The sequence below is a fragment of the Canis lupus genome, chromosome 1 (assembly GCF_011100685.1).
Source record: "Canis lupus familiaris isolate Mischka breed German Shepherd chromosome 1, alternate assembly UU_Cfam_GSD_1.0, whole genome shotgun sequence".
NCBI classification, from domain to species: domain Eukaryota; kingdom Metazoa; phylum Chordata; class Mammalia; order Carnivora; family Canidae; genus Canis; species Canis lupus.
In genome coordinates this window covers 118,516,162-118,529,997 of record NC_049222.1, presented here as the reverse complement: position 1 = coordinate 118,529,997, position 13,836 = coordinate 118,516,162, and the positions used below count along the sequence as shown (strand labels likewise).

At 44.7% G+C, this 13,836-nt stretch overlaps 1 protein-coding gene across 2 annotated transcripts in view; it reads left to right on the top strand.

Moving 5' to 3' along the window:
• The first annotated feature begins 1,318 nt into the window (after positions 1-1,318).
• Positions 1,319-13,836, top strand: part of ZNF599 (zinc finger protein 599) — a 45,246-nt gene continuing 32,728 nt past the window's right edge. Inside the window, exons 1-2 of one of the 2 annotated variants that reach the window (XM_038529384.1) lie at positions 1,319-1,383; positions 1,912-2,023. The gene's annotated coding sequence lies outside the window, so the exon portion shown is untranslated. The remainder of the gene's footprint in view (positions 1,384-1,911; positions 2,024-13,836) is intronic. The other variant, XM_038529385.1, reaches the window with a different exon arrangement.

Below are 13,836 nucleotides of genomic sequence, written 5' to 3'. Positions count from 1 at the left end.
GAGATCATGCCAAAGAGACAAAGGCAGATGCTCAACCACTGAGCCATCCAAGTGTCCCTTGATACTTTTTAATCCATATGATTAAATATGTTAAAACAAAACCGAAGTAGTAAAAGCATATTATCCTCAGGAACTATTTTATTTTATTTTTATTTTTATTTATTTATGATAGTCACAGAGAGAGAGAGAGAGAGAGAGGCAGAGACATAGGCAGAGGGAGAAGCAGGCTCCATGCACCGGGAGCCTGAAGTGGGAATCGATTCCGGGTCTCCAGGATGGCGCCCTGGGCCAAAGGCAGGCGCTAAACCACTGCGCCACCCAGGGATCCCAGGAACTATTTTAATAGGGACACTAGACTTCAGTTTTGATTGTACTGGGCTCAGTTCTGAATACAAGGTGAGGATTTAGGGCTGCCACATAATGATTTACAAGAAACATATGTGAATGATCAAATATATATTTCTTAGTTATATTTAGTTCTCATCCACATTTCCTGAAAACTCTTAGGCGCCCTGGAGGTAAAAGGTGTCTTGTTATGAAGAAGGTGACTTTAGGACCTCACCTCAGGGCAGGGTTAGTTAAGAGGAGAACCAATCATGTGATCAAGCAATTGGAACAGTCACCCCATCTCACCCCCACGTCTGAGGAGGGGAGAGAGACCGGAAGTGGACAATCCACTGATTTAGTCAATTATGAAGATGCAAGGAAGCCTCCATAAAAACCCCAAAGGACTGGGTTTGGAGAGCTCTAGATTGGTGAACAAATGGAAATTGGGGGAGAGTTTGCAAACGTTGCTGCCTCTGCAGACACGGCAGCTGCTCCTGGGAGTGCGGCCTGCACAGGGAGCAGGGCCCGGGGAGCCCCAGGAGCAGCCCCGGGCTGCGGGCTCGGTTACAGCGCTGCCGGCCACAGGGGGCACGAGGTGCAGAGCCAGGACCCTTCCAGCCCCCGGGGACCCAGGCCCCACGGGGCACCCCTATGCGGGGCCGCAGGCTGCACCGCGGCGCGAGGAGCCCACTGCGCGCCCACGGGTCCTGGCCTCGTGGACACGCGAGCGAGGCGTCGCGGCGGCCGAACCCGCGGTGGCCGCAGCCTGTCCCGGGGCTCGGGGCGCGGGCGGGGGGCAGACAACGGCCAACGGTCGGGGGCCGCGGGGCTCGGGGCCTGGGTCCCTCACGCGTGGGCCGGGGCCGCCCGGTGCCCGCATCTCCACGGCAGCTTTCCCCTGGGGTCGCCTCCCGCGCAGACCTCGGGCTGGGAGCGCCCCTCCCCGGAGCTGGGTTCCCTGCCCGGAAGCACCGCGGCCCCAGGGCACCAGCATTTCTCAGAGTAACTCAGAGCTCAGGGGGCAGAGTCCGCGACAAAACGGACAATTTGCCGACGGTAACTTGTCGGGGCCACAGAGACAGCAGGGACCTGCATGCACTTAGGACTTTTTCATCTTCTGTGGCCAATATAGTGGGAGCCAACACGGAGGCCTGTGTGCCAGACTCAACCCATAGCCCCATTTGTAACACCGGGGAGCTAAAAACCATGCTAACAATTTTAAATACTTGTAACACACACACACACACACACACACACACACACACACACACACAGAATATGTGACAGAGAGCCCGTAAAGGATTCACAGAGCCTATCCTATTCATTTACTGGACTCTTAACGAAGTTCGCAGCCACTCGTGTATACTTCAGCTTTTCCTATTTAAGTACTGTGTGGGATTGGTGATGGCTCTCGATAGTTCATTGCTAGTTTACAGGAAACATATCTGTATGATTTTGTAGCTGGCACCTTGCTCAAATCACCTCCCTTCCTAAGGTTTCCTACTCGACTCTGTACGCAATAATGTTTCCTCTGAATGGGGAAGCTTCCAACCCAGGTAGTTTTCCTTTCCTTTCCATCTGCAGGGAACACAACTGTCAGCACCATCAGGCATTTCTTGTCTAAGGAAGACTTGCAGCCGACTAACAGCTGTCTGCGAGCCATCTCCCAGGTACGAGGACAGGAGACAGGCCTCAGGTGGGTGCAGGACGTAGCCTGGCTTCAGAGCCTTACCCCAGGGCACCCACATCACCTACCAGAATTCCACAGGCCACTTTTCAGGGTGCCGACGACTTAGCAATGTTACCTTTCCCAGTGCACAAGTAGGATATGTGTGTAGGTTCGTGTATGGTTCATCTGCGTTGTACACGTGTTGGTGCTCGGTAGGACACAGACAAGCGGCTGCCTTTTGTCTGTTGACCTTACACGGGAAACTTGCTCACTTCCTTTCTTCCTTCTTGTAGTTTCTTTGTACATTCCCCTGGATTAACTGCATGCACGTCATGTTTTCTATGAGAAAGGAAGGCACTCCTACGGAAATCCGTGTGTCTCGCATTAGTTCTCTACCCTGGACATCAGCTACAAGATCCAGGAAAATGTTGACTGGAGACAGTGGAGACAATGGACATCCTTTCCCCTTTTCTGCTCATAGGGTAAAAGCATTCAGTGTGCTGTTGATTGGAGCTTCTGTGGACATGTGCTTTATTATACAAAAGAAACTCTCCCATTCCTACCTTGCTGAGCATTTTCCTTTGAAAGGGGACTCAGTGTTGTCAGGTACTGTTCCCACAACCATCCAGAGGATCCTAGGACTCTTCTCCTTCTGTTTCTTAATATGGTCATTCTACATTAATGCATTAATCGCTCAAAACAACCTAACCTTCTTGAGAAAAACCCCATTTAATGATAGATCACCCTGTTATATTTGGTAGGATTTAACTTTCTAGAATGTTATTAAGATATCTAGGGCTATGAGAGATACTCACCTGTGCTTTTCTTTTTAGTTCTGAGTTTTGGGATGAAGGTAATGCTGGCTTCCTAGAGTGAGTTAGCAAAACTTACCTCCCTGTTTTCTGAAAGAATTTATGTGGCACTGATAAAATAATGTCATTCTAGGTTTTATAGAGTTCATCAGGGAAAAAAAAAACAGAAGATGTGGAAGTGGACATTTTCTTCCTTGAAAGGGGTTTGTGGTCCTTTGTTACCATATTCCTGTCTTTCAGAGGGGCAGTCGTACCCCCTTTTAGATTCCTAACGTTGGTCATTGGAATTTTCTCTTTTTGATTCTCCTTCAGTTTCAGTAGAGGCTTATGAATTTTATCAATCTTTTAAAAAACCTCTCTCAGCTTCGTTGGCTTTCACTGCAGTGTAATTTGATTTCTTATCTTGGATATTATTTAAACTAATTGCTCTTAGGATGGACTTGAACCATTATTTTTAGTTGTTTCTTACTTTTTCATGGAAACATGTAAAGCTTCAGAATTTCCTGAAGACCTCTGCTTTAGCCTCATCTCACAGATTTTTAATTTTTGTGTTTTAATTCCCATGAGGTTTCAAATATTTTCCTCATTGGTTATGAAAGGTATGTTTTGCTATCTTTCTGGATATTTGGGGATACTCTACTCATATATTTATTTATTTTTTATTTTTTAATTTTTTTTAAATTTTATTTATTTATGATAGTCACAGAGAGAGAGAGAGAGGCAGAGACACAGGCAGAGGGAGAAGCAGGCTCCATGCACCGGGAGCCCGACGTGGGATTCGATCCCAGGTCTCCAGGATCGCGCCCTGGGCCAAAGGCAGGCGCCAAACCACTGCGCCACCCAGGGATCCCCCAGTTTTTTTAAATTTTATTTATTTACTCATGAAAGACAGCGAGAGAGAGAGAGGCAGGGATACAGGCAGAGGGAGAAGCAGGCTCCATGCAGGGAACCTGACGTGGGACTCGATCCAGGGTCTCCAGGATCACACCCTGGGCTGAAGGTGGCACTAAACCGCTGAGCCACCCGGGCTGCTCTACTCATATTATTATTGATCCTCCTTGAATTCTATTGTGGTTGCAGAGAATATACTGCCTGGTGCCCACTGCATCATGATTGCTCCTCTTCCCCTGCTTTCACCTGGTATTTCCCTGACCTGAGAATATTCCTTCTCTACCTGACCACTTCATCCTTCTCAAGGTGTAATTCAAGTTCCATCCCTCCCAGACTCAGTTTTATGTGCTTCCCACCTGCTTCGAAATCCCAACCACTCCCCCCTCCTGTGTAATATGCAGTTTATTCGTGGGACTCTCAGTATATTATACATTATATATATCTTTAAAGTCTGCATCACTAGCATCTGCCACACTGTCTAGTGCAGGGTAACCACCAAATAAATGTTTAATAAAATAACAGATAAGTAACAGATAAGGGAAATGCCTGCTTTTTTTTGCTTTCCCCCATCTTCAGATGGGTTCTATGGGCTGTAAAATGAGTTAGAAAAGATTCTCTTTTCAGCAATAAGGTCTAGTGGAGACACAGCACAACTATGAGGCAAGCCAAGCTTGAAGGACGTTGTAACTCTTGCAATTTCATATTTCCGTGGGTTAAACGATGGGAAGACTTGTTTTTCCAAATACAGCCTATCCAGTTGTTTACCAGAAAAGAGAATCATTATGTTTCTTTAAAGCAGCATGAGAACAATAGCTATTGTTCTCAGCTTGATCTTGACTTAAAGTTTTCAAAACTTATAAAACAGACATCACTTTTTCTTTCTTTTCCCCACCAAGCCAGTCCTCACCGGGTGAAGTGTGAGTGTTATGGATTATTGGCAGAGTGTATTACATTAAATCAAATGAGGACATTTATTTTTTTAATTTTTCTTAAAGATTTATTTATTTGAGAGAGAGACAGAGACACAGGCAGAGGGAGAAGCAGGCTCCATGCAGGGAGCCTGATGTGGGATTCGATCCCGGGACTCCAGGATAACCCCCTGGACCAAAGGCAGGCTCTTGCCTCCTAGTTGCTGAGATCCTCGTTCTTGCCTGAGAACAAAAGCACTGGGAGGCGCCCCCCCCCCCCCCGTGTCCCCAAGGACTGCCTGGACCGTTGACAAGGCTGCCCCAGAGGCAAGGCTGCTCCGTGCTGGACCCACTGAAGAGGCATCTTGGACCTGCTCAGAGGGAGGTGGAAAAGCGGCTGCAGCACAGATATTTTCTCAGTGGTGTCGAAGCAAAGGGGACGTCCTGGCCAGGAAGGCCCCAGGGAACTGCCTGAAGGGCAAGATTGCAGGTGTCTCCCTAAAAGTGACATTGTCCCTTCTGACTGCAGCACATGGGCTCCGGCCATGAGCATCCCAGCTGCCTGGAATGATGGTGGAAATAGAAGTATGTCCAGGCACGGATATGGCGCTCCTTCCTCCCACTAGACTCCCTGTCCTGTGTGCGCTCGGCACCAGGTGCCCTGGGGGTGTTCATGGATACCAGTCTCTCCAGCCATGTGTGTGACACAGTCCAGAGGTACCCTGGCCAGGTGGCCCTGCGTGTGGGACACCAGGCGGGAACAGAAGTATCTTCAGGCCTGGGTTTCTTCTCCACAGTAACAGGTTGACTCTGGCCAAATGGGCCCCAGGTGCCCTGACAAGACCCCGGACGAGAAGACTGATTCTCCAGCACACTTATGTCTTGGGCCCTCTCACTGGAACGGTCTCTGTGTTCTGGACACGTGGAACCCGGGTGCTCAGACTGCAGGTGGAACATAAGGACCTCCAAACACAGCTGTGCTCTTGCCCCTCTGAGGGAGGTGTTTGCAGGTGATCTGAACACAAGGAGGAACAGAAGTGTCTTCTGGCCCATGTGTTTTCAGAGATGGTGTCTCCACCACTAGGAATGAGTGTGCTTGGCCTGGGGATTCCAGGTGGTCTGACTTTGGGGAAGAAGGAAAGTGTCTCCCAAGAGAGGCTCTGTCTGTCCACTGTAACAGAGATGCTACAGGCTGGCGGGACTCTGGGGTTCAGGTGTCAGCCTCCCCCAACATGAGTTGAAGTGCTGATTGTACCCCTCAGCCCTGTCCTAAAGCTGAGTGCTTCAGACATGGAGCTGGGGCCCAGGACTGACCTGCTCACCCCAGACCTGTCATTACCCCAAGGAGCTGCAGATGCCTTGAAAGGAAATGGGGTCTGGAGTGATGGTAGCAAAGTGTGAGCTGTGCCTAGACCTGGGCATCCTGACGAGGGCTCCTGTTCCAGAATCAGCAGCTGTGCAAATGGGGAAAATCCCCGGGGTCCACCCAAGGGCGGCTGACAGAGATGCCAAATGTGGACCATGCGTGTGTCACACATGCAAAAGTGACTGAGTGGTGCTCCCACCGTGTGGCTGTGCTTCAGTGGAGGTGAAGTCCGGAGCCTGTCCTGGGGCTGCCAGATTTCACACAGGTTAGAGCTAGCAAAGCTGTCGTGTGCGGGGGTGGGGGTGCTGTCAGGAGGAGGCCAGGAGGGGTGATGGTAGCCACATCCATTTCATCAAAGTCCGGGGCGAGTGTGGATGCCCAGTTGGCTGAAGTCCTGGGCCTGAAAGCAGGCAACCGCAAAACCAGTGATGGATTGGCTGGTAACGATGGGCCCTGGGAGGCCGACTCTGAAAATGGGGAGCTGTGCCCACATTGGTTACACCTCCCTCCGACATGCACTGGGAGGTCACATCTCCAGCTGTGCTGACTGCCTGGGGTAGAGACAGGGAAGCAGTGATGGGCTCCCACTGAGAACTGAGGGACTGGGGGACGTGAGGGAGACAAATGGGGGGGCTGGATGAAGGGGCAGTGATAGCTGCTTGGGGAACAAGAGCTGGGTGGGGAAAGGGGACAAGCTTGCTTTTTAAGAAGAGCCCATGAGGAGCAGTGGATTCCGTGTCGGTCCTGGGAACGTAGCAAGTGCCTCCTAGCTACCCACGTTCTAGGGCAGACCGTGCACTTTGAGCCTGATGCTTGTGACTCATCACTGGAATGTGTGGGGTTGGGTTTGGGGACACCTGCTTATAGGGGTCTACCCTAGTAGGACAAGCCTCCTTTGTGGTTCCTGGTAACATGTGAGACCCAAGTATCACCAAGTGGGCTGCAGCATTTTCTGTGGTCGGGGCAGATGGAGCAGCCTAACCTGCCCAGATGCTCTACCCCGTAACATCCCTTCCAGGCAGGCAGGTTCTCTTCACGTCTTTGTACACATTTTACAAATTACAAAGAGCACTGAACCCTCAGAACCTTCCTGAGATCCCCAATGGTAGCGAAGCCAGTATTTGAAGCTGGTCTGTCTCATTCCAGAGCTCACGCATCCACTACCTGACTGTGGTAGCCCCTCATCAGCAGGCACCATGGACCACCATTTTTAGAGTCAGACTGCTCAGCACCATGGCACCCCTGGAGGATCACACCCTGCCTACTAGGTCTGAATTGGTTGTGCTCGTTAGGCACCCACAGACCATGCTGGGCTCCTGTCCCTCAGAAGGTGTAGGACAGTGATCAGCAGGTGCCATCACACCTCCACAGGCACCTGTTGTCGTCTGTGGGAAACCACACAACTGTGTGTAGGAACTCTTGTCCCAGATGCAAGGACACAAGATGCACTGCAATTGGGTGCAGAATCCACTGGTTTAAGAGCCTTCTGTCCAGGCATAATCTCTCGTGGTAACTTCTTAACCCTGCTTTGCCTTAGGGTGAAGGAGATTCTCTTAGTTCCTACTTTTTAGAGAGAGATTTTGTTTTTTTTTTTTTTTAAGATTTTATTTATTCATGAAAGACACAGGCAGAGACACAGGCAGAGGAAGAACCCGGCTCCATGTAGGGAGCCTGATGTGGGACTCGATCCCGGGACTCCAGGATCACGCCCTGAGTCGAAGGCAGCCGCTATCCACTGAGCCAATCAGGGATCCCCTCAGAGAGATTTAAGGCAATTTAAACTTCCTCAATTACTTCCCCTACAGCTATGAGATATGCAGAGGGCTTTTCTCCTTCTCTTACCATGGTAAATTGCATTGATTGATCTTACATATTAAACCAACCTTGCATTCCTACTGCAAATTCCCCTGGGTCATTCTAGGTTACCTTTTTAAATTTGGTTAGAAAAGAAAAAAAGAAAAATTAAAACAAAACAAACAAAAAAAATAAATTTGGTTAGGATTGATTTCCATATATGTTAAAGACTGTCATATCTGTGCTTATGAGGTATACTAATCCATACCTTTATTACTGTATTGTGGTATGAAGGGAGTGTTAACTTCATAGAATGGATGAAGAAACTCTGTTCTGTGTCTATTTTCTTTTCTTTAAAGATTTTACTTATTTTTGGGAACCCTGGGTGGCGCAGTGGTTTAGCGCCTGCCTTTGGCCCAGGGAACGATCCTGGAGACCCGGGATCGAATCCCACGTCGGGCTCCCAGTGCATGGAGCCTGCTTCTCCCTCTGCCTATGTCTCTGCCTCTCTCTCTGTGTGTGACTATCATAAATAAATTTAAAAAAATTAAAAAAAAAAGATTTTACTTATTTATTCATGAGAGACAGAGAGAGAGAGAGAGAGAGAGAGAGAGAGGCAGAGACATAGGGAGTGGAAGAAGCAGGCTCCATGCAGGAAGCTCAATGTGGACTCCATCCTGGGACCCCAGGATCACACCCTGGGCTGAAGGCAGACACTCAATAGCTGAACCACCCAGGTGGCCCATTCTTTTGTATTTTCTGAGTGTTTGTATAACATTGGTAAAATATCTTCTATGTATGATGAAATTCACCAGGAAATCTATTTGAACCTTGAATTTTCTTCCATAATGGTGTTTCTAGTCACCTTAAATTTGAATGTCTTCAGAATTGTAGCAATGTTACCTATTCCCCCTGATATTGATAATTTGAATTTTCACTCTTTATTTCATGGTTAATCTTACTAGATTTTATCCATTGTATTTACTTTTTAGCAACCTAACTTTAATTTTCTGTGCCCTATGTTTTTTCTTTCTAGTCTTTTATTTGTTATTTCTATTTTGTATTTAACTTGCTTTCTATTTCTGTTAAGATAGAACCTTCAATCACTCTCTTTAGACCTTTTTTTAATATAAAAACTTAAATCTTCAACATTCCTTTATGCACTGCTTTACTACATTCAGTAAATTTTTGTTTACTCTGTTTTAATTATCATGCAGTTCAAATTATTTTTGTTTCTATTTTTGTCATTTCTTCTTTGACCCATGGGTTATGTGAAAGTTTGTTTTCCTTTATTAGTAAATCTCTGTAGTTTTTCAAATATCTTAGTCATTGGTTTCTGCTTTAATTCTGCTGTGTCTATGGAAAAAAACTGTATATGTTCAATCTTTGGAAATTTGTTGACATTTAGTTTATGACCAAATATATGCCTAACCCGTAAACATTCCAAGTTCACTTGAAAAAGAAGCTTCTTCAGCTCATGCTGAAGATAGTGTTTCACAATACCATTAAGTGAAAATAAATCTTTTGCACTTTTATTTGCTTTTGTCTCCTTGTTCTAACAAGTGTGTAAACTACTGCTTTGGAAGACTCTATTTTATGTGCATCAGAATACATGGACAAAACTCACAGCAGCATGTTTATGTTACCAGTAGCTGAAAGCCATACAAAGGTGCAGCAACAGCAGAAAGGATAGGTAAATTGTCGGCACTACAGCGATGAAAATGGAGAATATCCAGATACACAGGATGACACGAGTGAATCATGTTTATTTTGAAGACACTAATGAGACCAAACAGAGCCCCTAATTTAGGATTTCATTCATATAAAGGTCGCTAACAGCCAAAATCAAACTATATGTTTGGATCTCAGACACTATAGGAAAAAGTATCCAACAAGACGGGTAATACCAACTTTCAAAATTAGGTTTTGGACCTCCTCTTGGTTTGGGGGGAGGAGCTCATTGTGACTGCATTGGAGTTCTCTGGACTATGGGCATTGCTACTATTCTTTTCGTTGCCTTCAGTGGTAGTTACACAGGTATCAAGTTAAAAAGATTCATTAAAATCTACATAAATAGTTTCACATTTCTTACATGTTTGCCATATTTCACAGTGTTATGGGCTGAATTGTGTTCCCCCAAATATGTTGAAGTCCTAGCTCCTCTTACCTCAGAATGTGACTGTATTTGGAGAAAGGGTTTTTAAAAGATAATTAAAAGGAAAATGAGTTTGCATGGGTGGACCCAATTCCAATATGACTGCTGTCCTTATCAAAAGAGGAGATTCAGATACAGACAACACAGAAGGAGGGACAACCATGTGAAGACATAGGAACAACATAGCTCATCTGCAAGCCAAGGAGAGAGACCTCCAAAGAAACCAACCTGCCAACATCTTCATGTTGCACTTCTGGCCTCCACACCGCAAAAAAAAAAAAAAAAAAAAAAAAAATTCTGTTGCTTGAGCCACCTAAACTGTGGTGCTTTGTTATGGCAACCCTAGCAAACTAATGCATATACTAAGAGTTTCTTTAAGAAACTATCAGGTGACTATCAGGTGAAGTAGAGAAAAAAATCCATACAAGTAAATAAAATTAAAACTTCCCCAAAAGGATTCATTTGGTTCCAAAAATCAGGGAAATCAGCATTATTCAGAAACAGACTGTTACAATTAAGGACATTGTGTGGAACTTAGACAAAACATTTTTTTTGAACAAAATGTATTTTGAGTCCAGTTGTGCTGTGTAACAGACCCTGGCATCTAGAGCCTCTAATATTGACATGAGGATGCTCGTTAGCTGAGTTGTGTGGATAAACTATTCAGTTCATATAAATAAAATAATTCCACACCTACTACTAAGAAAATAGAAATATGCTACAGAACCTATACAAAGACATTGATTTAGATATAAACTTACAGATAAAGGGGAACATGGTCTACTGAATTTTGGAACCCATTCTGGTTTGCCCCTGGATGTGACTCCTGTGAAAATGCTGAATGTAGCAAATGAGATTTTGTATATGGGAGCAAGTTACAAATCCGTGGCTCTTCAAATGAGATTATTCTGGATTATCTGGGTGGATCTATTCTAATCTCAGGAGCCCAATGCAGAGTAGTTTCTTTGGTTGGTTGGTAAAAAGGAAGGAAGAGAGATTCAAAGCATGAGAGAAGCACTCAACCCAGTGTTGCTGGCTTAAAAAAAAAAAAAACAAGGAGAGCACAAGGAATCTCGGAGTAGGAAATGAATTCTGAAAACCAAAACCCAAACCAAAGTGGCTGTGGAAGAGGGCCCAGGGCCCCAGATGAAAACTCTAGCCCTGACCAATACCTTGAGTTTGTCCCTGTGGGTTTTTATCAAAACACCCAGCAGAGCCTTTGAACTTTGAAGTTCAAGGGCTAGGAACCTTCAAGATAATAAATTATGTGTTGTTTTCAAACAATGAATTTATGGTTTGTTTTTGTTTTGTTTTTAAAGCAGTGATAGAAAACAAAAACAAGGACAGATATGCAAGAAGAGGAAAGAACTCAGCCAAGAATGTCTGATATGGGTGGGATCAATGTGGATAAGGAAATTGTTTCACTTTCTGTGGCTTCATTAATAATTATGTACATTAGGTGTGATCAGGTTAAGGTATCATTTATACATGATGCCTCATCCTAAAGTCACTAGGTGTGAACTGGACCAGCTACAGTAGCTACACATAGCCAGTAATCTATACCATCCCTGGCATTAAAAACAAGTTTTGCTTTCAGCCCATATATTTTTGGCTAGTGCGTGGGTTTGCTGCCAAGCTCTGTAGCTATCACTGAACACTGGGACCTTTGTCCTGGGAAGGGTATTTCCAGTACATGGGACTCTCAGTGCTAAAACCAAGACAGTCTGGTCAAACCAGGGTGGGTGGTTGGTTACCTTAGATAGTTTACTGCATCTACACAGGGCGAGCATGTGTCCCAACTCCTCTCTTTAAAAAATTAAAAAGTCCAAAAAAAAAAATTTAAAAAGAGAGTCACCATCTCTTTTTAAATTTTAGGCTAGTTATTTGCTCTGTAGTCATAGCTCTCTGATGGCTTGGGGAAAAAAAAGAATCATAAATTTGATGACAACCAAGCTTTTTTGTTGTTCTAAGTGTAGGAGAAATGTTCCTGGTAGCTTTTTCATCTTTTGTGGCAGCCAGTCTGCAGTCTTCTGCTTTAAAGCTATATTCTCCCACAGATACGTAATCACATTTCTTCCTTTATACAATAAAAGGTCATAATTTTTCTGTGTGTATAGGAAAAATACTTATTGCGTGTGGTATCATTTTAAAATTCTGCTTCATATTCTTATGACCCATTTTTTACTCCTATTGTAGGTCAAATTTTTTAAAACGCCTTTATTTATTTATTCATGAGAGGCACAGAGAGAGAGAGAGAGAGAGGCAGAGAGACACAGGCAGAGGGAAAAGTAGGCTCCATGCAGGCAGCCCGATGACTCCAGGATCACATCCTGAGCCCTAGGCAGATGCCCAACCACTCAGCTACCCAGGCACCCTTAGGGTAATTTTTTTATGGTAGGTTCATTTTGTTTTGCTTCATTATCCCAAGGCAAAAATTGTAAAACAATACTGATTCCAAAATGCCATTTGTCTTTTAAATGTCTCCCTGAATTATGTTCAGTATGTCCCCTTTCTTCCCCAATATATGTTTTATTTTTATTTGTTTTTGAAATGTTTTCTTTTCATGACACCCAAAAGCACATTGTTTTCTGCTTCCTTGGAAAAGAAGTTGCAAAATGCAGAGATTGTACTGGAGCATATTACCAACTCCTCCTCTTCCTCCTTCTCATTCTTCATCTTTTTCTTCTTCCCCCACCCTGCCCTTCTCCTCCTTTCATAATGGCTTGAAGCTATTGCACTGAGCAGTCTACTGTGTGAATAAGGCTTTGTTTACTCAGCAAATTCCCCATCATGGAACATTGCAGTGGTTTCCAGTTTATTTTACTTTAGAAATATTACTTTAGGGCAGCCCGAGTGGCTCAGTGGTTTAGCACCGCCTTCAGCCCAGGGCGTGATCCTGGAGACCCCGGATCGAGTCCCACGTGGGGCTCCTTGCGCTGAGCCTGCTTCTCTCTCTACCTCTTCCTGTGTCTCTACCTATTTCTGTGTGTCTCTCATGAATAAATAAATAAAATTTTTAAAAAATATTACTTTAATGAACAAGCATTTGCATGACTAAGGATATATTATCAATGCTAATTTTATTATTTTTTATTTTTATTTTTTAGATTTTATTTATTCATGAGAGACACAGAGAGGGAGAGAGGCAGGGACACAGATAGAGGAAGAAGCAGGCTCTATGCAAGGAGCCTGAGGTGAGACTCCATCCTAGGTCTCCGGGATCACGCCCGGGCTGAAGTGGCGCTAAACTGCTGAGTCACCCGGGCTGCCCTCAATGTTAATTTTAAATGGGAAATGTGAGTCAAGCATTAAAAGATAATGAAATGTTAATATGTATATTTTGGTTTTCCTCTAGATTTTAATGAATCCAACTAAAATCCATATCCCGTAGGTATTAATTTGATGGATTTGACCAATTTCGAAATGTGGATTATATTCTTTATTTGGATGAAAGTTGAAATCCTGAGAAACTCCTTTTTTTTTTTTTTTTAAATAACGTGAGTTTATTCAATAGAGACAACCTCAGACCCACAGACCATATTCTTATCCAAGTAGTCTTGGCTTTTCTTCACTGGGATCTTTTAGACAATGGAAATTTTAGGGTTGAAACATTTCTGGTTGATGTCACCTTGTCTTCTATTGATAGAGAAAGATGGGATGTCTTTTCTAGGAAGGAGGCAATATGGACACATTCTCAAAGAATTATGGTTGTGTGTTTTGACCACTCTGCAGCTTTTGAGGGACTGACACAGGGATTTATTTGCCTTTTTCTTGGCAGCGTTGCAATTTTCTCAGGGAGCAGCCTCCCAAGCAACATTTGCCAAAAAACAATTAAAAACATATACTAGCCACAACTGCCAGGGAATAGGGAGAACAGACATCACATGCAGTAGACAGAGCAAAATGTCTAGGAA